This window comes from Rattus norvegicus, chromosome 19 (assembly GCF_036323735.1).
Source record: "Rattus norvegicus strain BN/NHsdMcwi chromosome 19, GRCr8, whole genome shotgun sequence".
Lineage (NCBI taxonomy): Eukaryota > Metazoa > Chordata > Mammalia > Rodentia > Muridae > Rattus > Rattus norvegicus.
Genome location: NC_086037.1, coordinates 60,165,002 through 60,174,695, shown reverse-complemented (window position 1 = coordinate 60,174,695; position 9,694 = coordinate 60,165,002). Strand labels below are relative to the sequence as shown.

The 9,694-nt window shown below is 45.8% G+C and overlaps 1 protein-coding gene across 3 annotated transcripts in view; it reads right to left on the bottom strand.

Moving 5' to 3' along the window:
• The window catches only part of Wwox (WW domain-containing oxidoreductase), a 930,922-nt gene that overhangs the window by 94,628 nt on the left and 826,600 nt on the right, over positions 1–9,694 (bottom strand). The window lies entirely within an intron of this gene.

The window sequence follows — 9,694 nt, the reverse complement described above, 5'->3', positions numbered from 1 at the left end:
TCCAGTTCTCCAGAAGCCTGTTCCGGGCTGGCATGGTATAGGATCTGACTCCATGACGAATAGGAAACCTTACTGAGAAATAGAGTGTCTGGTGATGGCAGAACTGAGACAGGTTCTCTGCTGTATACAGCTGCATTTGACAGAGGCCACAACATTTGTCTGTCCACAGCTTTAGGTTCCTTAGTGTCTCTTCCAGACTTGACCTTGGGGTGTCTCCTGAATGCCTCACCCCAGTCCCCTCAGCTGTAAAATGAGGTGCTGAAAGGAGATTATTTCTCTGGTGTCTTCCGGCTCTAAACTTCTATGACGCTATATTCTAGGTAATAAACTTTACGGCTATGAATAAATTAATGGAAATGAATATTTAAATGATGTGCAAACATTTCACGCAAGTGCTTTCTTAGTCTTTTATGTAGTGGGAGAAGAGGAGAAAGGCTGAGATCTAAAAGGCGGGGAACCGCTTCATCAGTTCAAACCTGGTGTCTTGTTCCAATCTGCCTGGGAAAGGAGTATATGTACAACGCGATTCCCTACCCAGCCTTAGAGAGGGGAAAGTCAGAAGAAACGTCAGTTTCTGGAGAAGCTGGAAGCCCACGGATGAATGGATGTTCCAGGTCTTAGGAAACAGTTTGGGGGTACCAGGACATTCACATGCTACCCATCTCTCTAGCTCCTGCAGTCCATCAAGGATGCTGGACATGAAGGGATGGCAGCAAGACACACCGAAGCTTCCATGGGTTTTCAAGGGAACCTGCTCCCTGCCGGTCAATTGCAGAAGAGGTCTAAGACAAGAGTCCTGGTTGTGGTGAATGTAAGTATCCAAGAGGAGAGATACACTGAGAATTAGAGGGAGGGCTACCTAAGTTGTACTGATAGGAGGAGGAAGCTGGGAAAGAATGAAGATTCTCAGACCAAGCCTAGGCAGTGACCTGACATAGGGGTCAGACAAGCACGGCAAGCAAGGTGTGGCTGGGACCTGGTTGAGGTACCCAGCAGTAAGAGTCACGCTTGTGGGTGGCACTTGTTGGGCTCCTGTGAAGAGTGCTCCACCGAGAAAGGGCCAGAGCAGCTGAGCGCCACCCACTTATAACCCACAGGAGGAAAGCTCTCCACCCTGTGTCTTAGTGCCTGAGTGGCTTGTAAGTTCTGAGTTCTAGTTGTACCCAAAAGACACACTCCAACCTCCTGATACCGGGAAGTCTTTATATCACTGGCCCATTACTCCCCACAGCCACCCAGCCTTGCGTTGCTCTTGTGGAACCTCTGGAACGCCATGTGCGCTGAAATTTGAGCTGGGTCTTCTGGCAAATCGTTGTCTACAGAAATGTGCTAACACCCTAAAACATGTAACAATGAAAGAACGGGCCAGAACGACCATTTCTGTTCGGTTTATTCATTTGAAACAAATATCTTACCATGTAGCTCAGAGTGGCCTTGAACTCATGACCTTCCTGCCCCAACCTCCCAAGTGCTGTGGTCACAGATACACGCTGCCACAGATATCCACAGCCAGGGCAGAACTACTTTTCTTGCTTTTTCTTCTTGAACTGGGGGCTGAATCCAGGGCCTTGCTTGCACAAGGCAAGCACTCTCTCACTCACTGAGCTCTGCCCCTGGCCATTGTGTAGGCCTTTATTGAGATGAGGCATCTCTGAATGCTGTCCTTCAAGTCACTCTGTGACCAGAGCGGTCCTTTGAGCTAGTGATGAATCAGGGATGACATATGTGTGCCACCAGGCCCTGTTCACCACTTCCATTTTCTGAAAGTAAATAGCAAGTTGGGAAGTATGCAGGTGTCCCTCAATATCTTCTTTCTCATAAGTGCACCCTCAAACCTAGAATTCTACTCTTTTTGTGCTGATAAGAAAGCCCAGCGGTTATAGGTCATATGTCCCTCACTCAGCTGATGAAGAACAGAGCAGAGATACCAAACATGAGCCAAAGACCCTGGGACCACCAGCCATTTCTGCTCCAGCTTCCCTCCACCAGCGAACACTTCTTCTTTGCAGTCATTGCACTGGAGTGGACCCTCATTGTCCTGCTGACTAGTGTGCAGAAGATGAGGTTCCTGGCATGGTCTAAAGACACGGGAAAGGGGGCCTTGGGATGTGGTATGGTGGGGCTGGTGGAGACTAAAGTCCCTTTCCCTTCACACCAGGACAAGAATGGCTTGAGGGGCAAACTATTCGGTCTCTTTTCCAGTTAGAACTGGGTCAGATATTCTAGCAGAGAGAATGGCTTGTTCTCTGCTCCAGCTGTTATCTGAGCTACACAGCTGGGGGGTGGGGGGGGAGAGAACTCCAACCTGCTCCTTGGGCCCAGAGCTAAAGGATTCTCCAAGCTGCATTTGATGGCCTCTGGCAGCTGGAAGGAGGAAGGGAGTGGTGGGGGTTGCGAGGAGAACAGAATGCAGGGAGGGACAGGCACCCTCATTTCTACTAGTGCAACCAATTACCCAGTGAGTCAGATCTACCTGCCTCACAGCTGACAACTGGTGAGCATTCATTCTCTGCCAGATGTTCACGGGCGAGAAGCTGAATTATTTAAGAGGACCCCCAAGCAGCCATAGGGAACACGCTGAAATGGGGAGGAGGTCATGGGTATGAGTTGATTGCTCCATTAAAGTCTGAAAGTCCAACTGCGGGGTCAGCCCTAGCTCACCATCTGCCAGGAAGGAGATAAACTGGGATTGCTCCCAAATCCCGGAAGACAGAACACACCGGGGTCCTTTCCTTTACAGGGCTACCACTTTCGTCCCCCAGGAAGCTGGGGGTTTTAAACTAGCGTACCACTCAAAAGTTCCACTACCAAACGGCATGCTCTGTGATAAATCTTAGACCTTAGCAACGTGCTTGCTAGGAAAGGTGGCCTCACTCTGTGCCGGTCATTGAGTCTGCCATAAATGCAGCTACTGATGGCTTCCCAGTTAGCCAATGCTACAGTTCCAGAATTCTGGGTTCTTCGAGGGGAAAAAAAAAAAGGAAAGTAAGGAGTTGTTACATGAATTTCATAATTTAGAGATAAATAATGAACGCCAAACTTGGAGGAAAATACCCTAGTGTTCATTTTATTTAATATTCTCCATTGGTGGAAATAAATTAAAAATGAACAAGGCTTGTTTATGCCTGCCTCACATTGCCCTCTACTTTTGAATAGCAACCGCATATTAATTTGCCAGATCCCATAAATTATAATTAGCCCGGAGGATTAACAACATAAATCCTTGAATTTAAAACCAACCTGCCTGGTTCTCTCTTCCCTATGCCCTAAAGTAAAAAAGGCCCATAAAACCTATCACTGCTACTTGATCCATTAAACTCCGGAGACATTCTTATTTCAGCTCAGCTACTGGAAGCAGTCTTTGTCAAATCCTTTTTAAAGTTACAGTAGCTTGATAGGCGCTGGGAATCAGGGAGATGGGGATCTGTGTCAATATCCAGCAGAGTGCACAATGCCTGACAGACAAGGTGGGGACTGAGGGGAAGGTAGAAAGGGACACAAAAGACGACATTCCCTTACTGTGTAGTTTACACTGGGAGATAGGGCTCAGATACTGAACAGAGATGAAAAATGTCCCCCGCCCCCTTCATCCCTCCAAGTCCCAGGATGCAAAGACGAGCATCCAGTTTGCACAAGATCACAGTTTGCATCCACCAAGGCCATATCTGACTTACATCGAATGACGAGCATTTGAAGAAAGGCTTGCAAATTCGAAAATACTGGCCTTGCTGATGGGGAGAGAGGTGAGCTCACTTTTGGCATGAGTGGTCCATAGGGAGCATCCAAGGACTGCTTTTCTCCAGGGACTGGGTGGATGGGTCAGTTGGTAAACTGTTTGCCATATAAGCATGAAGACCAGAGTTTGAACCTCTAGAATTGATGTGAATCCAAGCATGGTGACATGCACTGAGAATCCCAGTGCTAGGGAGGCAGTAATAGAAAGATCCCTAAAACTTGCTAGTCAGGCTGGCCCAATCAGCGAGTTCCAGACCAGCAAAGGAGATGTCTCAAAGAAGAAAGAGAAAATGATTTTACATTGTTGCAAACGAAAGCAGACTGCTGCTGTGTAGGAACCACAGGGTGGGCTTTTTCTAATGCTGTCCCTGGAGAAGCCCACTTGTACTGATCTTGACACCTGACTTCACTGATAGGCAGAGGACTACAGATAAGTAACCATAGCATGCATTTTATGGGGCTGGAGAAACAGCTCAGTGGGCAAGAGTGTTGCTGTAGAACCAGGATCCCTTGAGTTTAGATTCTTACCACCTACATATGGAGTAAGGTGTGGCCATGTAACATTGGTGCACTGGGGGGGGGAAGACAGGAGGATCACTGGGCTTTTGGCCAGCCAACCTACCTTCAGATCCAATGAGAGCCCCCATTTTAGAAGACTAAGGCAAAGGGGGATATAACAGGACACACAAAGTCTTCCTCTAGACTCCCTATGTGCACACACAGGTTAATGATCTTGAGCACACATGAATGTACTCCACACACACACATTCAGGCTATGACACCCCCTTTTAAATATAGTATTCGTGTATAAGTGGTGTGTGTGTGTGTGTGTGTGTGTGTGTGTGTGTGTTTGCATATATACTTAAATATTGACATCAAGTTGTCAAATGACTTTTGTTGAGAACTTTTGGGGCATCATATATAGTTCATTTTATAATCCAATGGATGAGTGAATGGGTGGATGATAGACAGAAGGAAGGATAGATGGGTGGATGGATACATGGTTGGGTAGATGGATAGATGTATGGTTGAATGGGGTGGACGGAAAAAATGGGTGAATAATGGATGGGTGGTTGGATAGAGGGATGGGTGGATGGGTATAAGGTGAATGAATGGTGAATGAATGCATTACAAAACCATTACAGTAAATGCTTATGGTTCATTGTAAAATGTCTTCATCTGTGATATACCTCTGCAAGTTTTCATCATTTTAGTTTGGGGGGATGCTTTTTTTTTAATTGAGTGTTGCTTATGGGTTTTTTTTTTTGTAAAACCTAAGGTTTTACAAAAATTATAAATGTTCTTAAATCACAAGGACGATGTAGACATACTGTTACTTCATCCTCGAATAATTACAACACTGCAAGATTGGAAAAGCACAGCCCTAACATAGCTCCTGTTTGCTGTTTTGGGACTTCCTTGGCATCCAGCCTCAGCATCTCTCAGGAGCAAGACAAGATGATTATTTACCATCTTGGGCAAGGTCCTTCGTGAGCTGCTAACCCAAGACTGCTGCTCAGCCTGGCCACGGGGCAGCTATTGTTTGTGGCGCCCAAATCATCCCATCTCCATTCTTCTCTCTTGAAATGTTGAACACCATGGTCACAAATGAACTCTTTCCTTCCAAGATGGGGCCACCTGCTCTGCACTACAAAGTATACCTACAGGAAGGTCTTCAGACACAGGCATAGCATCCCCAGCACACAGAGCATCTGTGCTTTGACATGGACCCTTGGACCTTCTGTTCATTTTGATGATACAGAGACAGAATGCCTTTGACAGATCTAATTGGTTACATAACGCACTTAGTATTAATAATGATTAAATATCTAGGTGCAGCTGGACTGGATAGGTAATTTTAAATGTGACTGGAGGTGCTAAGATCTTTAAAAGGAACTGTCAGCAAAGCTGAACCTCACATCAAACCAGAGTATAGAAGGAGTTGAAACCTGGCTATCACAGCTCTTCATCAACATAATGAAACAGGCAGCCTCCAAAAGGGGAATTTGGAGACTTGGGAGGGGACTGGGCCATGGGGCGATGTCATGGGATCTGAAGAGGGACAGAGTCCTGGTATTACTCCACTGAGCTGCTGAACATTGCCCACTAATGCTTTTGCCTTTCAGTTGCTGCATTGCCCTGAAGGTATTTTACTACCTGTACAAGAAGGAGAATGCTTGCTTCCTACAGAAATGAAATACATAAATTAATAGACACCTCTTCAGAAAGCCTTCCAAATGGGGAGTCCAGCTGCTTCGGGGACTCTATAGTCAATAGGTCAAAGCCTTGCTTAATGTATAGGGAAAGACAGGGCAGGGATTAAAGTGAGCTGAGAGATTCAGCAGAGCCCAGCAATTACATCCTCAGATTTAACTGCTTAGGGGACTAGGTGCCCCTGTATAGGGATGCTTAAGAGTGATATTGTGTCTTACCGAAGCCAAGAGACAAAGGGAAAGGGAACCCATTCTGACCCTGCCCTTGTGTTCTCTTTGACAAGGGCAGGTAGCTAGAGGAGGCAGAAGGAGCAGAGGTTGGGTGTGGGAGCTGTGACTGCAAGTCTTCTTTGCTGTCAACTTGACTGTATTGAGAGCTCCTCAGAGGCACGTCCCTGGGTGTGTCTGTGAAGATGTTTCCAGAGGGGATGAACTGAGGAGAGATCCACTCTAAAAGTGGGTGGCAGCCTCCTGTGGGCTAGGGTTCCAGAACCTCCCTTTCTGCCTCCTCGTTTACTCAAACGGAAGCCTCCTCATCCGGTACCTGCTATAGCAATGCCTTCCCCACCACGATGGACTCTACCCCAAAACCATTAGCCAAATCAAATCCTTTCTCCTCTGCCGGGCCACAGCAATAAGAAAAGTGACCAACAGGCCCAGAGAAACATCCTGCCCTTTGCTCCTATACAAGATTAAGAAATAGAATGCCACTCCTAGGGAATGACTCTGACATGAACGATCTAGAAAGATTCCTTAGGTTTGATGAGAAATTAGAAAACTTAAAATTCTGTCTATTCGGGGCTGGGGATTTAGCTCAGTGGTAGAGCATTTGCCTAGCAAGCACAAGGCCCTGGGTTTGGTCCTCAGTTCCAGAAAAAAAGAATTATGTAATTCACTCTAGAAACTCTGTCACCCTAGAATTCCATCCCAGTGGCTTGATGTATTTACTGAGCAGGCACCATGTCCAGCTGCCTCCTGGACTGGCACTCTACGCATACATGTTTCTGAAGAAGATAGTTCTCTTCAAGGTTTTAGAAATTGTTTACCACTCCCTAGGGACTGAGTTTCGGGAGGTGACTTCAAGGCAACAAGAGCTCTTACCAAGCTTGAAAGACCTGGTGGGTTGCTGACTGCAACGGAGTGCGGCCTCCTGGCATCCTACAGTTCTGCTCTCCTCTGGCAGAGCATCCCATTCAGGAAAATCCATAGGTTCAAGATTCACAATGGTTCCAAGTGAAAGGAGACCGCAGATGAGAGAAAACATCCACATGCCTGTTCCTTTCTTACAGACAAGTTAGCTGAGCCTTAAACTAAGGTATCTCTTGTCCTCAGTCACAAGATGCTGGCTAAATAATTGAGCATAGCAGGTAACAAACATTTTCATTTTTCTATTAACTTTTTTTTCAGAAGGAATTTAGAGGATCCTCATCTGAACTGCACCATTTATTACAAATTCTACAAGCAATATAGGCACCCATGGCATAGGTCTCCTTGGTCACCTATTTATTTTTTAATTTAGTCTCTGCTGCGATAGGGAAGGGGGTGTACTGCCACCCTAAGCTGAGTGTCAGTTCCAGCTAACTTCTCTAGAATAATATGGTTTAAACCTCTTACTTTGTAATGTCCTGCAAGTCTTCTACTTCCTCCAAAATATGTGTAGCTTTTTTATGGTGGGTGTACATGTTCCTATATGTGCATGCATGTGTGTAGATGTGTGATAAAACGTTTCTGGTGATATATTCTGTGATAAACATGCCCACTCTTCCATGATAGAGAACCTAGTATAGGCCAAAGTACAGATACCACCAAAATCCAGCTTGATGAACCAATGCGTTTTCTTGGGATTACTCACTGGAATATGGGTTAGGGGTTACTTAAAGGAACAGAAATGGTTCAAAGACAGCTGCATCATCAAAGCCCATTCCAATACAGGAGGCATCTCACAGGAGCTGGGAAACCTGGAGCCCACTGTATAACCTGCAGGCAGCTCAACAGATCAGAAAGTGTCCCTTCCAAGTGCTTCACTTGGTCTAATCTTATGAGGCAGATCCACTAGGTTCTGCTTCTTCCACGTAGCTGGTTTGGTCTCAGAGTCTTCTTGGCAGCTCTGCTTCCTTCTTTCTGAGAGAGACTTTCAACGTTTAGTGTTTATTCTAGCAGGGAGGGGCCTAGTGAATCTTGTCAGTTTCAGGAACTTCCTGAAGCTATTTTGAGTTGTTTACCTTTCCACCCAAGGAGCTTCCCTGCAGGATGGAGTGTTTAAGACAGGGTCTCTCATGGAAACCTGAAGCTGACCAATTTCCAGAGAGTTTCTAGCCAGGTAGTTCCAGGGATCTTCTGTCTCTTGATTTCCTATAGCCTCGACTAAAGACCCATACTGCCGGATTCAAAGGAAATAGGTTGGTTTGGGGTTTTCTTATGTGTATGTGTGTGTGTGTGTGTGTGTGTGTGTGTGTGTGTGTGTGTGTGTGTGTGTGTGTTACCAACTGAACCATGTTTCCAGTCCCCCTTCTTGAAAACAAAACCATAAAACACTACTCTTAAATAGTTCAACCCTCTATAAAGAAGCACCTAGAAAGTATATAGAGAGGACACAGAAGCAGAGGGTAAATAAACACAACCCCTCCTGCTTTTTAAGTGCAAGAAAATATAAAAGCAAGAAAATAGGGGGTAAAGAACAGAAGAAAAACAGGTAGTTCCATTCAGAAAGTTTCTATCTTTCACTTTTTCTAGAAAGCACAGAGAATTCTGTGGACCTTGGCTTCAGTGCAGTCCTTCCTCCATTGGCCTGCATGAAGAGCCTCCCCTGGACAATTGGTAAGACACAAGCTCCCCAGTTCCAGGAATATCCACTGCACTGTAGTCACTCAGTCACTCCCTGTAGCTGGGGCCTGGCGTTCAGATTTTTTTCTCCCCTTGCAAACGACCTTTGTCATAAAGTAACTGGGGGAAATTCCCCAGATTTCCATTTCTGAAAGTCCCCTACCTGCCAAAGGAGTCTCTCAGCCTTGGGAATGACATTAGGAGACTGAGTTAAGGGACATGAATAAACAGAATTGTGTTCATTTCACAACACTGGGCTACCACTCGTGTCAACAGACACAGCTTGAATTCACACACAGACACACATGTACATGCACACATGCTTGCACACACATACATGTGCACAAATACAGACACACACACACACGCACACACACACACGCACGCACACACAAAATCACTTCAAAGATCTCTCTTCATAAAGAACTGACTGAAGTGAGGCCAACTTTCAGAAACTCTACTTCATTTCCCTTCCCAGACCAAGACTGAGAATAATAAGATCTCCTGAGTAGCCATTTGGAAAGGTGGTCTATAAAAAGGGTCTTTGGCAAACTCTCACCCTGTATACCTTTCCTTTTCTTCCCTCTATCCCTGATCATTCTTTGCACAGGTGCTCAGTTTATGGAAGACATTATTTCAGACCCCCACGGAGCAAGTCCCCATTGGGTCTAAGATACAAACAGTATTCTTGCCAGTGGCCAGCTCATCAGTAAATTTCACTGTGTTCCACTCTTAAGGGGAGATCTTGTCTGCTCTATGGGGGACCAGAAAATGCATGGTGTTCCAAAGGGAATGGAGACTATTTCTGCAAGCCCAGCTTTAGTCCCTGGGTTATTTTAATTGCAGCTCAGTGGTGCCAAGGTGCCGAGGCACCCGCTTAGGCTGAGTGCTTAGCTTGGAGGTACTGAATTAAAGTGTCAGAA